Source organism: Rhopalosiphum padi, chromosome 2 (genome assembly GCF_020882245.1).
Source record: "Rhopalosiphum padi isolate XX-2018 chromosome 2, ASM2088224v1, whole genome shotgun sequence".
NCBI classification, from domain to species: domain Eukaryota; kingdom Metazoa; phylum Arthropoda; class Insecta; order Hemiptera; family Aphididae; genus Rhopalosiphum; species Rhopalosiphum padi.
Genome location: NC_083598.1, coordinates 92,219,484 through 92,238,069, shown reverse-complemented (window position 1 = coordinate 92,238,069; position 18,586 = coordinate 92,219,484). Strand labels below are relative to the sequence as shown.

At 28.0% G+C, this 18,586-nt stretch overlaps 1 protein-coding gene across 1 annotated transcript in view; it reads right to left on the bottom strand.

Moving 5' to 3' along the window:
* The window catches only part of LOC132921992 (uncharacterized), a 302,827-nt gene extending 284,241 nt beyond the window's left edge, over nucleotides 1-18,586 (bottom strand). The window contains exon 1 of the mRNA XM_060985267.1: nucleotides 18,571-18,586. The gene's annotated coding sequence lies outside the window, so the exon portion shown is untranslated. The remainder of the gene's footprint in view (nucleotides 1-18,570) is intronic.

Below are 18,586 nucleotides of genomic sequence, written 5' to 3'. Positions count from 1 at the left end.
TAAACTTGTGGTTTTTATGGTTAATCAAATATTTTTTTATTAAATTATAGATTCATTGAAGAACTCTGATAAGCCCTTTCCAATATGGCCGAACTTATTTTTTTCGTAACTTAAGAGCCGTATATTTCTTTTATAAATTTTCATTTCGAATTAATCTATTCTGTGCTACTGCTACACACTAATACCACTACGTACACATTTACACAACACGACACACGCGCCTAAAAATTGTGTATATTGATTCCTTAAAAACGGTTGATATCGAATCTCATTTACTATTGATATGTTTAATTGTGCCTAGTTTTGATATAATAAATAATAATAAATTAATATATGGTAATCATATAAGTTCTACAAAAATGATAAGATAATACGATTGGTTTTATCAGCCTGGTATAACCATGCAGGAATATTCAACTGAAACCCTTTTCCCAGTCCAAAATAAAAATGGATTGCGACTGAACTGTAAGGATTTATTAACATTATGATCATGCACAAGTAATACGACCTCCGTCCGCCATCGATAAATTTCTATCCGGTTACAAACGCGAAAAAATATACGTTTCCCTAATCGCGATACGTCGAAACAGTGTGCAAACTCACTTAGGAAAGCGTTTACATTTATATATTACGGAATATGTACGTACAACATTATCAACAGCCAATAAGTAAAAGATTTAAAACTAAACCTATGATGGTCTCACTGCTATTAATATTTCAAGAAATTTACTGACTATTCCACTCTTACACTCTATGCATTGTTGAACAATATAGGTCTTTAACTCATAAAGTAGGGTCAGGTAGTCATCAGTCTCTATCAACCATTAGAAACATAAGCAAATCCCTTCATACTTACCCGTAGTTACCACACCCTCACCACCGTGTAGCTCTCCAAAAAGTACTAACCCAATTAACATAAATTATAATAATAATATGTAAGCCTATATTTTCTGCCAGGGGTCGCAACCATTAATTACAACGGAAATATACTATACTAATTTGGTAAATCCATTCTATATTATACGTACGTAAAATAAGAACAATGATTGCATGGTAGAGTTTCAGCCATTATATTGTGGTCCAATTCCACATCACTCCTTAAAATCGTTTACATAAAGACCAATAAGGCAATAAATATTAATTTTTATTTTAACCCACCCCCCTTCCACGATATAAATATCTATGCATAAATAACAATAGTCACCATAATTAGAAATTAGTAATTACTACGAAATTAAATGATTACCAAAATGGCATAATATAAAAACAACAAAAATAGAATATAGGTAATGAAGAATGAAGATATTAATATTGATTTCTATTATGAATTAAAATGATACAACATTATAAAATATATAAGTAGGTACTATATACATTAGGTTAGGTTAGGTTAATTCGTTATTATAATATGTTAAATACTCAACTATAAACGATATCACATAATATTATATCAATACATACTACAAAGACAACCTTTAAAATGTATTGGAGTATCGTAAATATGAAAATAGAATGATTATAATTTTTAGTATTGACTATTATTAATATAATTTGTTAGCGACATTTTTTCTAACGATCTATTTTTTCATCACGTGAAAAAAAAATATTTACAAATATGTATGTATGCATTTAAAATAGAATATTCAGCTGGCACCACCCGAAAATGAAAAATTTTAATTTATTATTGGTAGGTGGTAATAACTTATTATTAACAAAATATACAATTCTGATGTCTACGGAAATTTTTTTGACATGTGTTACTTGAAACTTAATAATTTTTATCTTATAAATTATTATACGACCGATTTCATTTTATTTTATTCCATATTCTTATATTATTTATATTATATAAATAGATGTCTGAAAAAATTTTGTTATTATTGTAAATACTATTAATAATGAATTAATAATATATTTTTTTTTATTCTTGTGTTTAGAAAGAGACAATTAAATAAAAAATACCTAGATGATGTCTAAAAATAAACAGTTAAAATTGACTTGAAATAATTTACAAAGTAATACAGTGTACTCTCGATTATCTGCGGAATAGGATGGCAGGGCATCCACGGATAAGCGAATTCCTCGGATAATCGGTAAAATAAAAATTACGAATTAAACGTATCAACAATTAACAAAAAATATTAATATCTATTAAACAAGCGTGTTGTATTTTACGTCGTTATCGAGTAATTGGCCATCACAACCCAATAATTATGTATAATGTAAAGATATATATATTGTTTTTGGATTCAAAAAGGTATGTAGATGATTCCGTGGAAGACAACGGATAGTCCGCTCGTGGATAATTAAGAGTACACTGTATTATATTAATAAAACTGTCACAATATTTGGAAATTAGTATTTATTAAGTTTATTTGATATAATTTTTTTGATGGTTATATTATAATTTTCAAGAATATAATGATTTATTCAATTCAATTATTATAAATAATATGAATCAATATTCGTTCGATGCAGTGGCGTATATAAGGGGGTGTTTGGTGGTTGTGACACCTCCCTCCTTAAGCCGTATCATATATTACAATACACAGTAATATACATTATTATAATATTACATTTTCAAAACACTAACAATAAAAATTGACTATACTACACCGACATAATGTAATACGTATTAATTAATTAAAATAAAAGTTTTAGTTTGAATGTATTAAACATAATATTTATTGTTTATAATTAACATTCCCCTTAAGAAAATCATCCTAGCTACGCAACTGGTTCGATATAAATTATAATATTTATAGTCACAAAATATTAAACTATGAGTATCAATATAAATCGATGCAAATAATAGTGAATAGAATATTATCGATTGTCAATAAAATGTATGTAACTAATAAACAATATTTATTTATATAAAGATACCTTTAATTGATATTTAAGTTAAGTATATTTATATTATTAGGCAAATATTAATAAAAACATTAATATGTCTTAACATTATTTATTATAATACATTTTTAGTAAGTAATATTTCGAATTTATAAAAGTTTTAATTCCTTTTTTATTTTATAAGTATTTAAGTGTTTAAGTACACGCATATTAATCAAGTATTTATTAATTTTCAAAACGTAATATAATTAACAAACTGTAATGAACATTGAGTTAAAGACTTTGACAAGATATTAAAAAACATTATTTAATAAGAACATCATATTATTTAATATATTATACAATATTATAATTTCAAACCTGTACTAAAATCGTAAGTAATAAAATTGATGTAGGTAAAGAAAAACTTGTATCATAAATTCATAAATAAATATATGTAAATTGCTCTCAAACTACAATTAAATTATATTACTAAAAAATATTTAAAAAAAATATTAATGGTATTTATTGGTACAATAGGATAAAATATATTATTGTGTTGATTATGTTCGTTTAATCTAACCTAACCTAATAAATTTAATACATAACGTAGTAGGGTAATCTTAGATCTTAAAGCCAAAAAATTAAAATAATTTTTAAAGTATATCGTTTGGGCTCTATTCACCTTATGATTTACGACCAATGCAAAAAAAGGGAGGAAATAATACTTTTACTCTTTCAAAATAAGAACACTCTTAGTAGTTAAATATCTGACATTGTTGAATAAAAATATTACCACACAATAATCTAGTTACACAAGAAATAAATTAATAGCCTTAAACGCTTAAACACACCAAAAAAATAATACATTGCTATAATTCGTTATCGTTAATAAATATCGAATCAATTTAAAGTTTCAGCCAAATTTCTAAGTAAAACAATTAAATATTTTATTGGAAAAATTATTTTTGTGAATTTTTGTCAAGTAATACATACATCAAGTTTAAATATGATTAAAAATTCAAAACTATATAAGCAATTAATAAAACGCATGATATAAAATATATATTACCTACATACTATTTTTTATTATAATATTTGAATTAAAAATATACATAACTATCTAGCTGTATCTCCTGTTAACAATTAATATCTAAATTAATTTTAGTAATTGATTTCTTATTATAAAAATATAATCTATTATTGGAGTTGAGAATATGAGATGATAATCAATCAAACGTCTTGATATACAAAAATCCTTATAGCTATAAAATAAAATAGTCAAACATTACGATAATGCCACAATAAAAACAATTTTAGATTTTTAAAATCTCGCTCAATTAATCATCTATAAATTTTCTTGCTTTAAAAATAAGTGCTGGTCAATCGAACCCATCACTCAAATATAGAAAAAACATTAAGAAACGTATCAAAAAAACTAGTGGCATGCTGTTTTTTAGATATAACTGTGAGAACTATTTGTCGTCGATTTGTTTTTTATTTTTTATGACTTTATGTAAGACCTTTTTGGAAAATGTATGGTTTAAAAAAAAATGCTGTAACTCTTCATTTAGACATTAATCCGTATACCGTGAGTCAAAAAGCATTAACACTAATGATCTTCATTAATCAAATTTCAGACATTTAATAACGATATTTGTTACACTTTTTTCGAGGAAAAATAGAAATAATATAATTCGTTAAGCAATCAGTGTACTAATATGCCTATAATCTATATAAAATATAAATCATAAAACAATATAATATATATACTAATATAATATAAATAATATAGATAAATAAAAAATATATATGTATAAGTATAAGTTTCACCAAATTTAATATAAAATATGTACAAAAATTATGTATAAAATTGAATCTTATTGCATAAAATATTCATTATGTAATAGATCATCGTGCGATATTCTAGCTTTTTTAGACTTTGTGAAAGATAAAAATGATATAAATCTGACGAGTAAAAACATCAAAACGTTGCAAATTGTGTTGTATACGAATAATATATATAGCCGCATAGAATAGTATATGATAAAAAATGTAAGGTATAATTAAAAAAAAATAGACTTTTTAGGTTTTAGTAATAAAAATGAAAAAAGCGAGCGAAAGGTAATATAAGACCCAAATTATCCACTTGCATATTATGAATAATATTCATTGAATATGTATAATGAAACATTGCTACACCTAAAATTACAATACATTGTACCATTTAATATGTATGTACCTATATTATCTATTTATACATTATATCAGCACTCTTGAATATTTCTCTTAGCATAAAAAAGGTAATAGAATATAGTATACAAAATGTCCAAAAGTATACATTAATATAATATACTATCTTAACTACGTTCTAACATTATATTTCTAAATATTTTATTAATAGATTTATTACATAATACATAATAAACATAGTACCTACGATCAATAACTGACAATATATTACATTTTAAATAAAAACTAAAGAGCAAACACTAAATAAAAATACATAGGAGGTATACCTATATATTATATTATACATAATAGGGAGGCTGTAGGCGCACCCTGCATAACGATACACTCAATAACGATAGAATCTTATCACCGCTGGACATCTGACACGAGAAAAGAATGTACTTAATACAAATTAAAAACGCCCTTAAAATAATAAAATGTATTTCTTTTAATTCAGAAGAACAATTAAATTATTACATAGTGTATTATTTAAATATTATAAAATAAAATATAGGACATTGTTATAGTATTTTATAAATCTATATACATATTATATTAATATGTATAGAACTAATTAGGTATAATTTCAGCAATATTACAGTATACCGCCCAAACTGTTATACCAGATACAAAAACTACGACCTAACCTTATCAAATGCTAACTTTTCTTTAGTTTTTAATCTAAAACATACCGTTTTCACTCTAAAAAATCGATAGTAATTTATGTTATTTACTTTTAGAAAGTTGGAAATTTTCATTAAAAATCAACTTTAATTAGTACTTATAAAATTTATTTGTACTATTTTGCAGTAGTTATTGTTAAGTATATTAAACAATTTAAACAGGAGCAAAATTATTTCAAATTCAATTATTTACATCATTGTTTTAAAATGATATAATAATATTATATACCAAACCTTGAAATGAGATGACCGAAATATGGAAATATGATGCTCAATACCAGATTATCCTAATTTTACATAAAAAAAACTTTCATTTCCTTTTCTTTTTTTTTCGTGGATCAAATAAATTCAAAAATTATTTTAATTAAGTTAAAAATGTATTCAGCCTAAAACGTCTCAAAAATAGTAATTGTATTTTTGTATGATACTATGAAATAAATTATAATTTAAAACAATTTAATTAATTCAAAACGTCCGATAATGTTTTTTATAATATATACTTTTATTAATATACACAATAACTCAATGATCAAGGTTGGACTAGGCTACCGGGGCACTGAGGCATGCCCCGGTGTGCCGCTGTAATTTTAAATAAGACCACTTAGAATTTTTTGTTTTTAATTTAATACGTCTATCTTCTATTCTTATAATAAAATAAAAAATATTGTACTTTAACGTGACGTCACTAATAGTATGCGGCGACACGGAATTAGATAACTCGTAGTTTGAAGATTAAACATATAAAACTCGATTAATAAATCCAATTTTAATACCAATGTTATATTTTGTAAAAGTTAAGTTTAATTATTTTCTATAGTGTATTAAGATATAAATTATTACATTTTTTTGGATAAAAATAAAATAAATAAGTTATTGATTTACTAATTATTATATCACGCGTAAACTTGATTTATTTAAGATACAACATTAAATCTGAAAATATTCAAATATACCTATGACCTATGTATAATGAATATATTGTTTTTTGAGTTGTGAAGATACACTTTCAGTTAACAAACATTTGATTAGGTAGATGTCTACTTATAAAGTTTCATCGAGGCCGTTCGAAATCATTATTTTGCCCGGACCGTGCTATAAAGCTAGTCCAACCCTGACAATGTTTCATTCATCATCACCTACATTTACTAAAATTATTAATATTATTAATTATTTTTACTAATCTAATTTAATTTTAAAAACTTTTGTTTAAAAAATAAACCAAAGCATAATATATTATACAAAATTATTTATTTTAAACGATTATTTTCTTTCCAGCCAAATTAACGTTTTATAAATGCATACAAATTGTTAATAAAATAAAGTTATTCTATATAGGTAGGTGCCTATTTTATATTTTCAAAAACAAGAAGGTTAGGTTTCAGGATCGAGCTTGTTATATTCAATAAATATAAACATATTTACAACATGCAAAACATACACTCATTCTAATATTACTTATATAAACTATTATCACTTAGTTGAAACGGCTCGAGAACAGCAATATAAAAGTGACAGGATAAGTCTGTGAACTACCGATTAACTGTGTGTAAAATTTGAAATTAATTATAAAACGTTACTATTTTTAACATATTATGTACATATTATTTAATAAAACGTATACAATGTCATTTTTGACGTTTGCAGTAGCGATTCACTTTATACTCATGTATCTATATACATGAGGTATAATGTGTTCGGGATTGTTGGATTTCTATGTTTCTAATAAATAGAAAACATTAGGGAAGTAAAAAAATGGTTGAAATATTAATCCCACTTTATGTATCAAGAGTCAAGACTATAAGCTAATTTTAATTTTTACACAACTTTGTCAAAGTTGTAGAAGATAGCTAGAAGGCACCATAGTGGTTAATAAAATATATTATTGAAAAAGTCGTAAAAAAAATATCTTTGTTCAAAAATGTTTTTAAATCAACAATAATTAAGTATAGACTATAAAGGCGAAATTAATATTTATTAACCGATTTATCAATATTTTGGTTAACATGGCAACGAGTTTACCCGTAGTCCTTGAGGATGGCTGGACGGTCCGAAAGAAACTACAACAGGCGTACATTATAAGAATTTCTTATAGAATTTAATTTAAAATTTTAAAAATAGCAGTATAAATGTGAAAAGTTAGTGGAGAGTCGTGAGATAATACCTATACAGAGTGATTTTTTAAGTATGCTCACCCCCATTTTTATGCTTAAATTATGCATATATTCAAATTCTGGTTTTTGGAATTTTTAAATGTAATTAAAGACGATATTTTCGAGTATTTAGATTTTTCAAAACATTTAAGGAGTATCCTGTGGCGATACAAACTTTGGTTTATCTAATGAGAACATATGTATTTTAAAGAAAAATGTGAATCAGGTAATTTTTCTGAAAATATTGACGTATTGTAATCGAAATTTGAACGAAAACTTCCGGAGATATTCTATTTTAAATACTAAGGAATAAGGATAATAAAGTCTATTATACTAAATACTTGTAAATGGATACGAGCTCGATAATTATAATTCAGTATGCAATATAAAATATGCGTTAATAATTAATACTTATTACTAAATGCTTATGGATTTATTGCACCTGACAATTTTCAAAGCAAAGGAAATATGTATAAAACAAGTCCTTTTTACTTTATCGAGTATGTTATCTTATAGCCTATAGGTAGGTATTGTTATTTTTTATAGCATAAATGTGATCTAGAATTAAATACTAAATAATTGTCAGTAGTCTAGTTGGTAACACAAATGTAAAATATTATGTACACGATTCAATGATTGCGCCAGTTAGAATATGTAATAATCAATTAGAATTAAAAATACATATTGTAATAGAAATAAACATACCTAACCTACTAGTCTTGTATCATTTATACACGACCAGTAATTGCTTCTAGATTACGCACGTGCTATAACTTTAAGATAAGAAATAAAAGGCAATTGCCATAAAATATAAATATAAAATAAATAGGAACGGACCACGATTGGCACGATTAAAGATATTATTGTACAGGTTTGAGGTTACACTTAGATCGTATATGATCTAAGCGATTACATAATAAACGCCAAACGGCTTTAATATTCTATTTAAAACACAGCAAGGTGGATACCGATACAAATACCGAATATTGGGGCGGGACCATTTTCCTCCACTGTCCATTTTCCTCCAAAAAAAAAAGGTTGGTTTCCATTTTCCTCCACATTATTTTTGACTAAAATTATATTCATTTTCCTCCAATATTTTAGTCAGTGTTGTAGTGTTGCGTTCCGTATTATAAAAATAGAGCATGGCTAGGATCACATTTTGCGCGTATCTGTTGATTAAATTCTAGTCGCGTTCTCATCGGCTAGGTAAAAACGCTAGTCCAAGTGTCCGACAACACACGCAGTGTATAACAATCGATAACTTAATATTGTAACTTTGATTAAGCCTAATAAAGATACGTACATACAACATATGGACATATACGTATATACTTATATTGTTAAATTGTGTATCATCAATTGTCACTGATTATCAACATTGAGTTGAGTTAGACAGACACACGAATATACAAAATACTCGTATCAATAAGATTATATTTTTAGTAGCTTACCGTACGTCGAATAGTGTTTATAGTGCGTTTCTATCAAATTTTAATTTTTCACATGTCTGAAAAAGCGACGTTTATTGAAAGTTCTCGAGGAAAACCTTTGATAATTCGTGATAGTTACAAATATTTTTTAGCGTATAAATCAAAATCAGAATTATCACGTCGGCGATGTTGTTTAACTACTTGTCAAACAGTTATATACACAAATAAAACTGAAAAAATAGTAGTCAATGAATTACACAAAAATGAACATAATCATTTGCCATCACCAAAAAACGTAAATCGACAAATAGTGAATAATGCATGTAAGCAAAAAGCAATTGACGATTTATTCTCACGAAGTCACGACCAAAAAAAATAATACTTAAGGAATTAGGACAAAATTCTGCCGACTGTTCTTCTAATTTTGATGATACTGATTCATAAAATCAGGAAAAATATTTATGCAGCCCATCAATCTTTGCTGCCGAACCTACCGAAAAATATTGAAGAGGTACATTTAGCAATCAACAATATGGACATTAAAACTACTTATGAAAAACAATTTTTACTCGTTAATGATGATATTAAAAATGTGTTAATATTTTCTTGTTAACCAAAACTTGACATTTTTATGTGAATGTGAAAATATTTATTGCGATGCTACATTTACATACAGTGCCAAACATTTTAACCAAATGTTTACAATACATGGTTTTAAAAACGGACACTATATACCAGTTGTGTTTTGTCTTCTAATAAATAAATCCATATGCACTGATACATATGTTAATACATTTAATCATATTATACTTAAATTTATTGAATTAAAATTGATAATAAATCCAAAATCAATCACAATTGATTTTGAGCAAGCCATTCATGATGCTATTTCTATAATATGGCCTGATGCACTAATAGTTGGCTGTAGGTTTCACCTGACACAATCATGGTTTCGGAAAATCCAAAATCTTGGTTTAGTTCAATACTATAAAGAAAAAAACTCTGAAATTGGGTCTTGGATAAGAAACACGTTTGGACTCAATAATTATTCATATGAGGTATATCTAATTTTTATTTTCTTCCAACAGGTATTCATTTGTTGCTGAGATGTCATATAATTATAAAAAAATTTTATTTTATTTACTGCAGCGATTTTACTATATTTTATATCTTATATTTTACATATTGTCTGGCTGCGTTATCACCAATCCCTTATTATTATTAATTTTTTATTATTATTTTATTTATTGATTGATGCATTTTTATTGACGTGCGTACTTTTTTATTATATTCATTCTCTTTTTAGCCACCTGTCAAGTTCAGCGCGTACGGTGTATTATTATATTATAGTTATACTTTAAATAAATCGCCATTCAAGAAATTGGCTTCACTGTGCGTCAAGTTGCTAATGTCCGTCACAAAATAACAAAAAAAAATCTGCCGCTCTTTTTTGTTAATCTTGAACCTGCCGAAATCAACAAAGATATATTTCATGTTACATCTATTCTTCATACCAAAATTCGAATCGAAGAACCGCATAAACGTCGGGAAATAATCCAATGCCAAAACTGCCAGAAATATGGTCACTCCAAATCCTATTGTTCTCACCCACCTCGCTGCGTCCGCTGTGCTGAATTCCACACGTCTTCATCATGCACCAAATCCATCGATCAACCACCAACATGTGCTCTTTGTGGAGGAAATCACCCTGCCAATTATCGTGGATGTATGGTCCATAAAGATTTACAAAAATTCAACAGTAGTACAAAAAAAAATAATATACACCCAAATAATTCTGTAAATAAGGGAGAAGTCTGTAATGATAAACACCCTTCAGACCTACCAAATTTTAATATTAATGACACTAAAGCGTTCCCAAATCTCTCTAAAAATAATTCGCGCAATTACTCTCAAAACCTTAAATCAAACCTAAACTCAAACTCAAATACAACCAATATCCCTCCAGAAAATGTATTAGCAACTCAATTCTCCTCCTTCTTATCAGAATTAAAACTAATAATTAATCCCCTAATTCAACTTCTTACGACTGTCATAAATAAATAAATTTTAAATGATGATAAATAGACAAACAAATACTAACTCTCTCAATATATTTCTCTGGAATGCGAACGGACTAAAAAGACACGAACCCGAGCTATTAAACTTATTTATTGAAAAACAGATAGACATCGCTTTAATCTCTAAAACCCACTGCACTACAAATTCTAAACATTTCTTTCCTGGTTATAATATATACAGATCTGACCATCCTGATGGAACTGCTCACGGCGGATCTGCTATTGTAATCTCTACCAAAATTAAATGCCAACCTCTCCCAAACCTTCAGACAAATACAATCCAAGCCGCAACAATTTTAATCACTCTAAATCATATTCCAACAACTATCTCCTCAGTTTACTGCCCTCCACGACCGGCAATATCCTCTCAAGAGACAGAACGATTTCTGAATTCCCTAGGTCGAACATTTCTTATTGGGGGTGATTTTAATGCAAAACACCCTCAATGGGGTTGCCAAGCTCAAAACATAAGAGGTCGTATGTTTCAAAATATTTTACAAAACGTAAATTGTTCAGTACTATCCCCACCTGGCCCTACATATTGGCCAACACATCAAAACAGACATCCAGATATATTAGATTTTTTTATTTCTTCAATCCCCAGACACATAAATTATACAATTACAAATCTAGATGATCCAACATGCGACCATAGCCCAATTCTTATGCAAATAAGTGGTAAAACTACTCAAAATCCTCCTCATCCCTCTTTAGCCAAAGGACCTATCAACTGGGACCACTTCTCCAAACATTTAGAAAATCTCACAAATTTAAATATCTCACTTAAAACAAATAATCAAATAGAGGAGGCAGTCCAAAAGTTGACAACATCAATACAGACCGCTATTTTCAACTCATCACGTGCTATAAATATACCTAATAACTCAACAAACAACAACATTCTCCCCCCCCTATATTCGTGAATTAATTTTAAAAAAGCGTAGGGCACGTTCACGTTGGCAACATTACAACCTGCCATCCGACAAACGAATATACAACAATTTATCTAATTCAGTCAAAAAAAAAAATACAAAAATACAAATCAGAATTTTTTCAGGAAAAATATCAATCTCTTACTATCCAAGACGGTTCTCTATGGAAAGCCACGAAAAACCTGCTTAAAATTAAAGAAAAAATTCCTCCTTTAAATGATCCGAATAGTGTACTAGCGGTTTCAGATATTGATAAGGCCAATCTTTTTGGGAACCATCTCTCAAAAATATTCACTCCTCACCCTAATATAAATCCAGATCCTGAACAATTAAACACAATAAAAAACTTTTTAAACAGTCCACTACCTATGAATCTTCCAGCAAAGCACACCTCTCCGAATGAAGTTAAACAAATAATTAACAAACTAAAAATAGGAAAATCACCCGGATATGTTTTAATTTCAAACAAAATGCTCAAACATATACCAAATAAAACAATAATTTTACTTACATTCATTTACAACTCCATGTTGAGACTCTCTTACTTCCCTTTAACATGGAAGTTTTCCATTGTTATTCTCATACACAAACCTCATAAACCAAAACATTTAACATCTTCTTACAGGCCAATCAGTCTTCTTCCTACTTTGGGAAAAATATTTGAAAAAATTATCTTGAAAAGAATAAGACCGATAATAAAATCACAAAATATAATACCTCACTCACAATTTGGTTTCAGAACTAGTCATTCAACAATACACCAAATCCACCGTCTCACTGATAAAATAGCATCCTCTTTTGAAAACAAAAAATACTGCCCTGGAGTTTTCCTAGATGTCGCGCAGGCGTTTGACCGCGTGTGGCATGATGGTCTGCTTTATAAGTTAAAAAAATTCCTTCCAGCACCTTACTATTTGTTAATCCGTTCTTATCTTCAAAACCGAACTTTTCTCAACCTCTCTATATTTCCCAATATTTGCTGGAGTCCCTCAAGGTAGTGATCTCTCCCCTGACTTGTTTAATATATATACATCTGATTTTCCCATAACAAATAACACAACTATTGCAACCTATGCAGATGATACAGCCATTCTTACTTCCGACACAGATCCTGAGATAGCTTCCTCTGCTCTTCAAAACCACCTTGATTTAAGTATCTGGGCAACAACATGGCGTGTCAAAATAAACCCCGAAAAATCATTCCATGTCCCATTCACACTCAGAAAAAAAAACTCCCCACCCCTTCAACTACAAGGTGTTGATATTCCTATTGTTCGGGCCGGGAACGGACAATAATAGGCCGTGCGCCCGGTCACCAAAATACTTCGCGCTTAATAAGTATTATACTAACACACCGACCGACCTATGTAAAATTGTGTTAATTGTATATAGCTCAACTAGAATTGGTTGGGTTCGCCGCGCAAATACTAGTGAGCTATGTAGTGTGGTGGTGTGTAAGTGTGTATATAGTATATGTGTTAGTGTGTACCTATACTTAAATCTAGGACGAATAGGTAACTTTATAATAAATAATGGTAACTCAAATCAAATCTGGTAAAAATATGATATAATAATAAAATAAACAAATTACGGCCCTTTTGGCCCAACAAGTAAAAAATGTATATAATAATAAAATAAACAAATTACGGCCCTTTTGGCCCAACAAGTAAAAAATGTATATAATAATAGGCCTAACCAAAATGCCGATTCGGCACAACCAGATATAATAATAATATATAAAATAATTAGGTAATAATTGCAAGTGTATAAACAGTAAATATCAAAAACTGTGTAGCCCTTATGACCAAACAGAATAAAATATAGATATAATAAAATCTAGGTAATGAAAAAAGTTATGGCCCTTCTGGCTCAATAACACAATAATTATAATATAAAACAAAACGCTATTAGAGCAGTAACCTGGTATAATTAATATAGAATACAGAAAAAAAAAAAAAAAAAAAAAAAAAAAAAAAAAAAAAAAAAAAAAAAAAAAAAAAAAATATATAGCGCTTTTGGCTCAACAGAGTAAATGTTAACAATACCTAATAATATAATAATAATACATAAATAACAATAAAAAATAACTCACGACTTGTCGGTGCACTGCTGGCCAGCTGCTACCTAGACCTATATACACTAAAAAATTCACACTCAACAAAGATATTCACAAAGGTATAAAAAGACGCAAATGCTACGACGACTGCGACAATGAATATAATATATGATAATAGTATAATTTAAATATGGCAATTCGCACACCGGTATATAAAATAGATATAGTAACAAATATATGGCGATTAGCGCCCACGCAATAGTTATAAAAAAAATAGCAATTCGTGCATATTTAAAAAGATATTGTTCACGACGGCCTAGCTCACGACGACGGACGGAGAAAGAAGAAAAAAAACTGCGGCGGCCGTGTTAAACTACGCGGACCGGCGAGCCGGCGGCCGCAGATAACACGCCGATACCTGTTTTGCATAATATTATATAATTCACAAGACACAAAATATAATTAAAACAAAAATAAATATAAAAATAACGGCTGGTGCGCGCGAGTGTTTGTGTGTGTGTGTGTGTGTGTCGATCGGTTGTTCGTCCGTAACCGCTAGTATTATACACTATTATATCCTATTCTATGGCGGCAACACCTATTACACCGAAGATTAAATATCTAGGAATCACAATCGACAAACGACTAACTTGGGGCCCACATCTTAAATCTAAACGAAAATTACTAAATTATCGTCTGCACATGCTTCGCCCAATACTTAAATCCAAACTCTCCATAAATTCAAAATTAACAATATACAAATCTTTTTTAAGACCCATATGGACCTACGGCTCTCAAATTTGGGGTTGTGCCAAACCGTCCCAACTACAAACCATCCAAGCATTCCAGTCCATATCCCTCCGTCTCATAACATCTGCCCCATGGTACGTAACAAATAATACACTTCACAAGGACTTAAAAATACAAACGGTTGAACATCTAACTAAACAATACTACACCAAATTTCACAAAAAACTACATCTACACCATAACCCTCTTATCTCCCACTTATCATCACGTACATTACCCGACAACCCCCCTTGACGTCTTAAAAGACGCTGGTGTCGTGATCTTTTATGATCTAAAATTAAAAAAAAAATTTAATTTAGATTAATTTAAATCTGAAGGGTTCTATCACTGGATGGTCTCCCTTATCCTGTCACTCTGTCTTTATATTATATTGTGTTGTACATATTATCTCATTTACTCAATGTGTTTTGTTAATACAGATTGTAAATTTTCAAATAAAAAAAAAAAAAAAAAACATTCTGATAATGAGTGACGATTTTATTATTTTATTTATTGGAGGAAAATGGACAGTGAATGGAGGAAAACGGTATCTCATTTTTGGAGGAAAATGGCTACGGCCGAATATTGATAGTAAACGCCAAACAGTGATATAAAACAGCTGTAAAAAATAACTACTAGCGACCATATGTTAACTTTTAGAACTATATTTCTATGGAATAATTGAAATATTTCCACTCGGAAATACCTATATAAATACCATGACAAAATTTAATCTTATGTTTTTTGTCGTAAATTCTACTTATTATTTTAATTTTCAATAAAGTGTTAACATTTTGATTTGTTCAAATAATTTTATAATTGTGTGAAAACTAGAAAAATATAATAAGTTGATACTCATTAACATTTTTTTTAAATAGACCTACCTGCATAATTATTTTAAAAGGTAAGTTGTTAGTATACGAAATGTTATAAAAAGGACTGGTTTAAATAATATACTGTAATAAATTAACTTAATTATTTTTAAATTTAAATTTGTTCATCCTTTCAGAAATGTTAAATATCATCTGCCAACATGGATATTGCTATTATCTTATCCAAAACGTACATGTAACTACAACGACGGTTTGAGTGAGGGTTTCCTTGAAATTTGATCTGAATAGCTCCTTCAACAAGCCAATCATGACCTATCATATATATCCTACATCTATTGTGCTTATTGTAAATATATTTTATACAGATTGTACAAATAAAAATAAATATGACAAAAAAAAAAAATTTTAATCCAAACATCACGAAGCAAAGTTCTGTCCAATCAAAACTACTTTTTATTTATCGACCGAAATATATGCAAATTCATTAAGTCCGGAGCCTGTTAATAATTGAATCAATCGACGCGCGTTCATTTTTCTCATTCCCTCCGGAAAATCGAATATCTCGATGATGTTAAGAACGACGTAATATTCCCAAAATTGTTTAAAACGCGTTATACAAAAAACCAAGTATAGCAGTGAGTAAAAGTACCACAGTAGTAAATAGTCATTATTATTAGTTGTTAGTTTATTGCCTATTATATTTTTTTTGGTCAATTATACCTACATTTATAATTTATATCTATTATTACTTTAAATAAATAAATAACTTTTAAATAGTCAATATACAAACAATAAGATGTAAAAATATTTTATTGAACATGACTTGGTTATTAATGTTAATATCAGGGATAGAATTAAATTGTAATTAAAAATTGATTATCAGTTATTGGATATTTGGTAAAATTATAGTATAATACCATATATGTCTGAGTAAATTATGTGGTAATATTATTAATATTAATATTGTGGTAATATAATTATATGCCTTTTTTTAAATTATTATTAATAAATCTAATTTTTTTTAAGAATAAATAACGAAATGTTTTAAAATTTTATTTTATTTTTACATATTCCAATAAAAATATTTTTTATTTTAATACAATTCTTTCCTTTTTTATGACTACGATCATTATTATTATTATTACAATAAACCATGGTACTCGCGCAATGTAATTATTCGTATCCACTAAATTCACCGAGTCACCCTTAAATCGCAATTACAATAATAAACGACAAAGACAAGACTTCCCATACGTTTGTATTTTATTTTGTTTATCTGATTTTCTAATATATGTTACATATATGGTAGAATTTTTTTTTTTATATAGAACCTATTATTATTTATTGTGTTATAATATAACTTATATTAACTATTGTTTTAACTAACAACTATTAGTCCAACGGTTACATCGACCATCGACAACGGCTACCGCGGAAATTTATGTAATACCTACTAAATATTATTACAAGTTATAAATCCGAGGATTGGTAAATCTTTTTTTTGCTATTCGTTTCATTTTGACCATACCTCCACGCACACACGCGCTCACGTTTGCTCATTTGTCTTTTATTTTAGACATAAGTAGGTATAATGTTCCGATTTCTGGATTAAATTTTTAAATATTTCACAGGCGTGTTTCTTCATAGAAATTATTCGCTATGAAATAACATACCGTCTAACGACCCCCGAACGTACGAAACCGTCGAAACCTTACATTGGTATAACAACAATGATGGTAATAATAATACGTAATTTATCTACAGAAACACATAGACACGAGACGTACATTGTACATAATATGTGTACTCATATATGTATACAGGTAATATATAATTTACAAACGCAACATACATTGCTAATTACAAGTTACAACTGATATGAATGTAAAAATAAAATAGATCTTGCTTATTAAAGTAGACTAATCATAATCACCTATATAATATATTGTTATTACCTAGGCGTTATTATTTCACTAATATGTAATATTTTGGAGGAAAATTCAGCACTAATTATAAAAATTGAAACATGTATAGCACTGATAGAACACTAAATAATTGTGTTATAGTGGAAATTAGTGATCCAATTTTTCATCTAACTTCACGCACCTTAAGGTTTTTCCAATTATCCGTGGTTCCAAGTTCTAACAGTGACATCCTAATTTTTAAGTGATTTTGACTCAATATTACACTATTACCTATACATTTTAATATTGTTTATCTGCAATTTTAATAAGTAAAAATAAACCTGGTTTAGGTTAGTATATTAAAATTCACTTATTTTTATACTCGTGAAATAATAATTGTGATTAGATAAATTATTATAGTATCAAATAGAGCTATGATCGTAATGCAGTAGAAATGTAGAATAAAAAATGTTGAATGAACATGCCACTTATGCGTTATGCATTGTTAAAAATAGAAGTATTTACATGTTATATGACTTTAAAAACCACAAACATTTTGAAATTCCAAAATGTACAAACAAAGTTTATTTTTAAATAATAAATAAAGATAAAATACTTTATTATAATTTTTTTATCAAAATTACTTACGTTAGCTGTTGTGTGT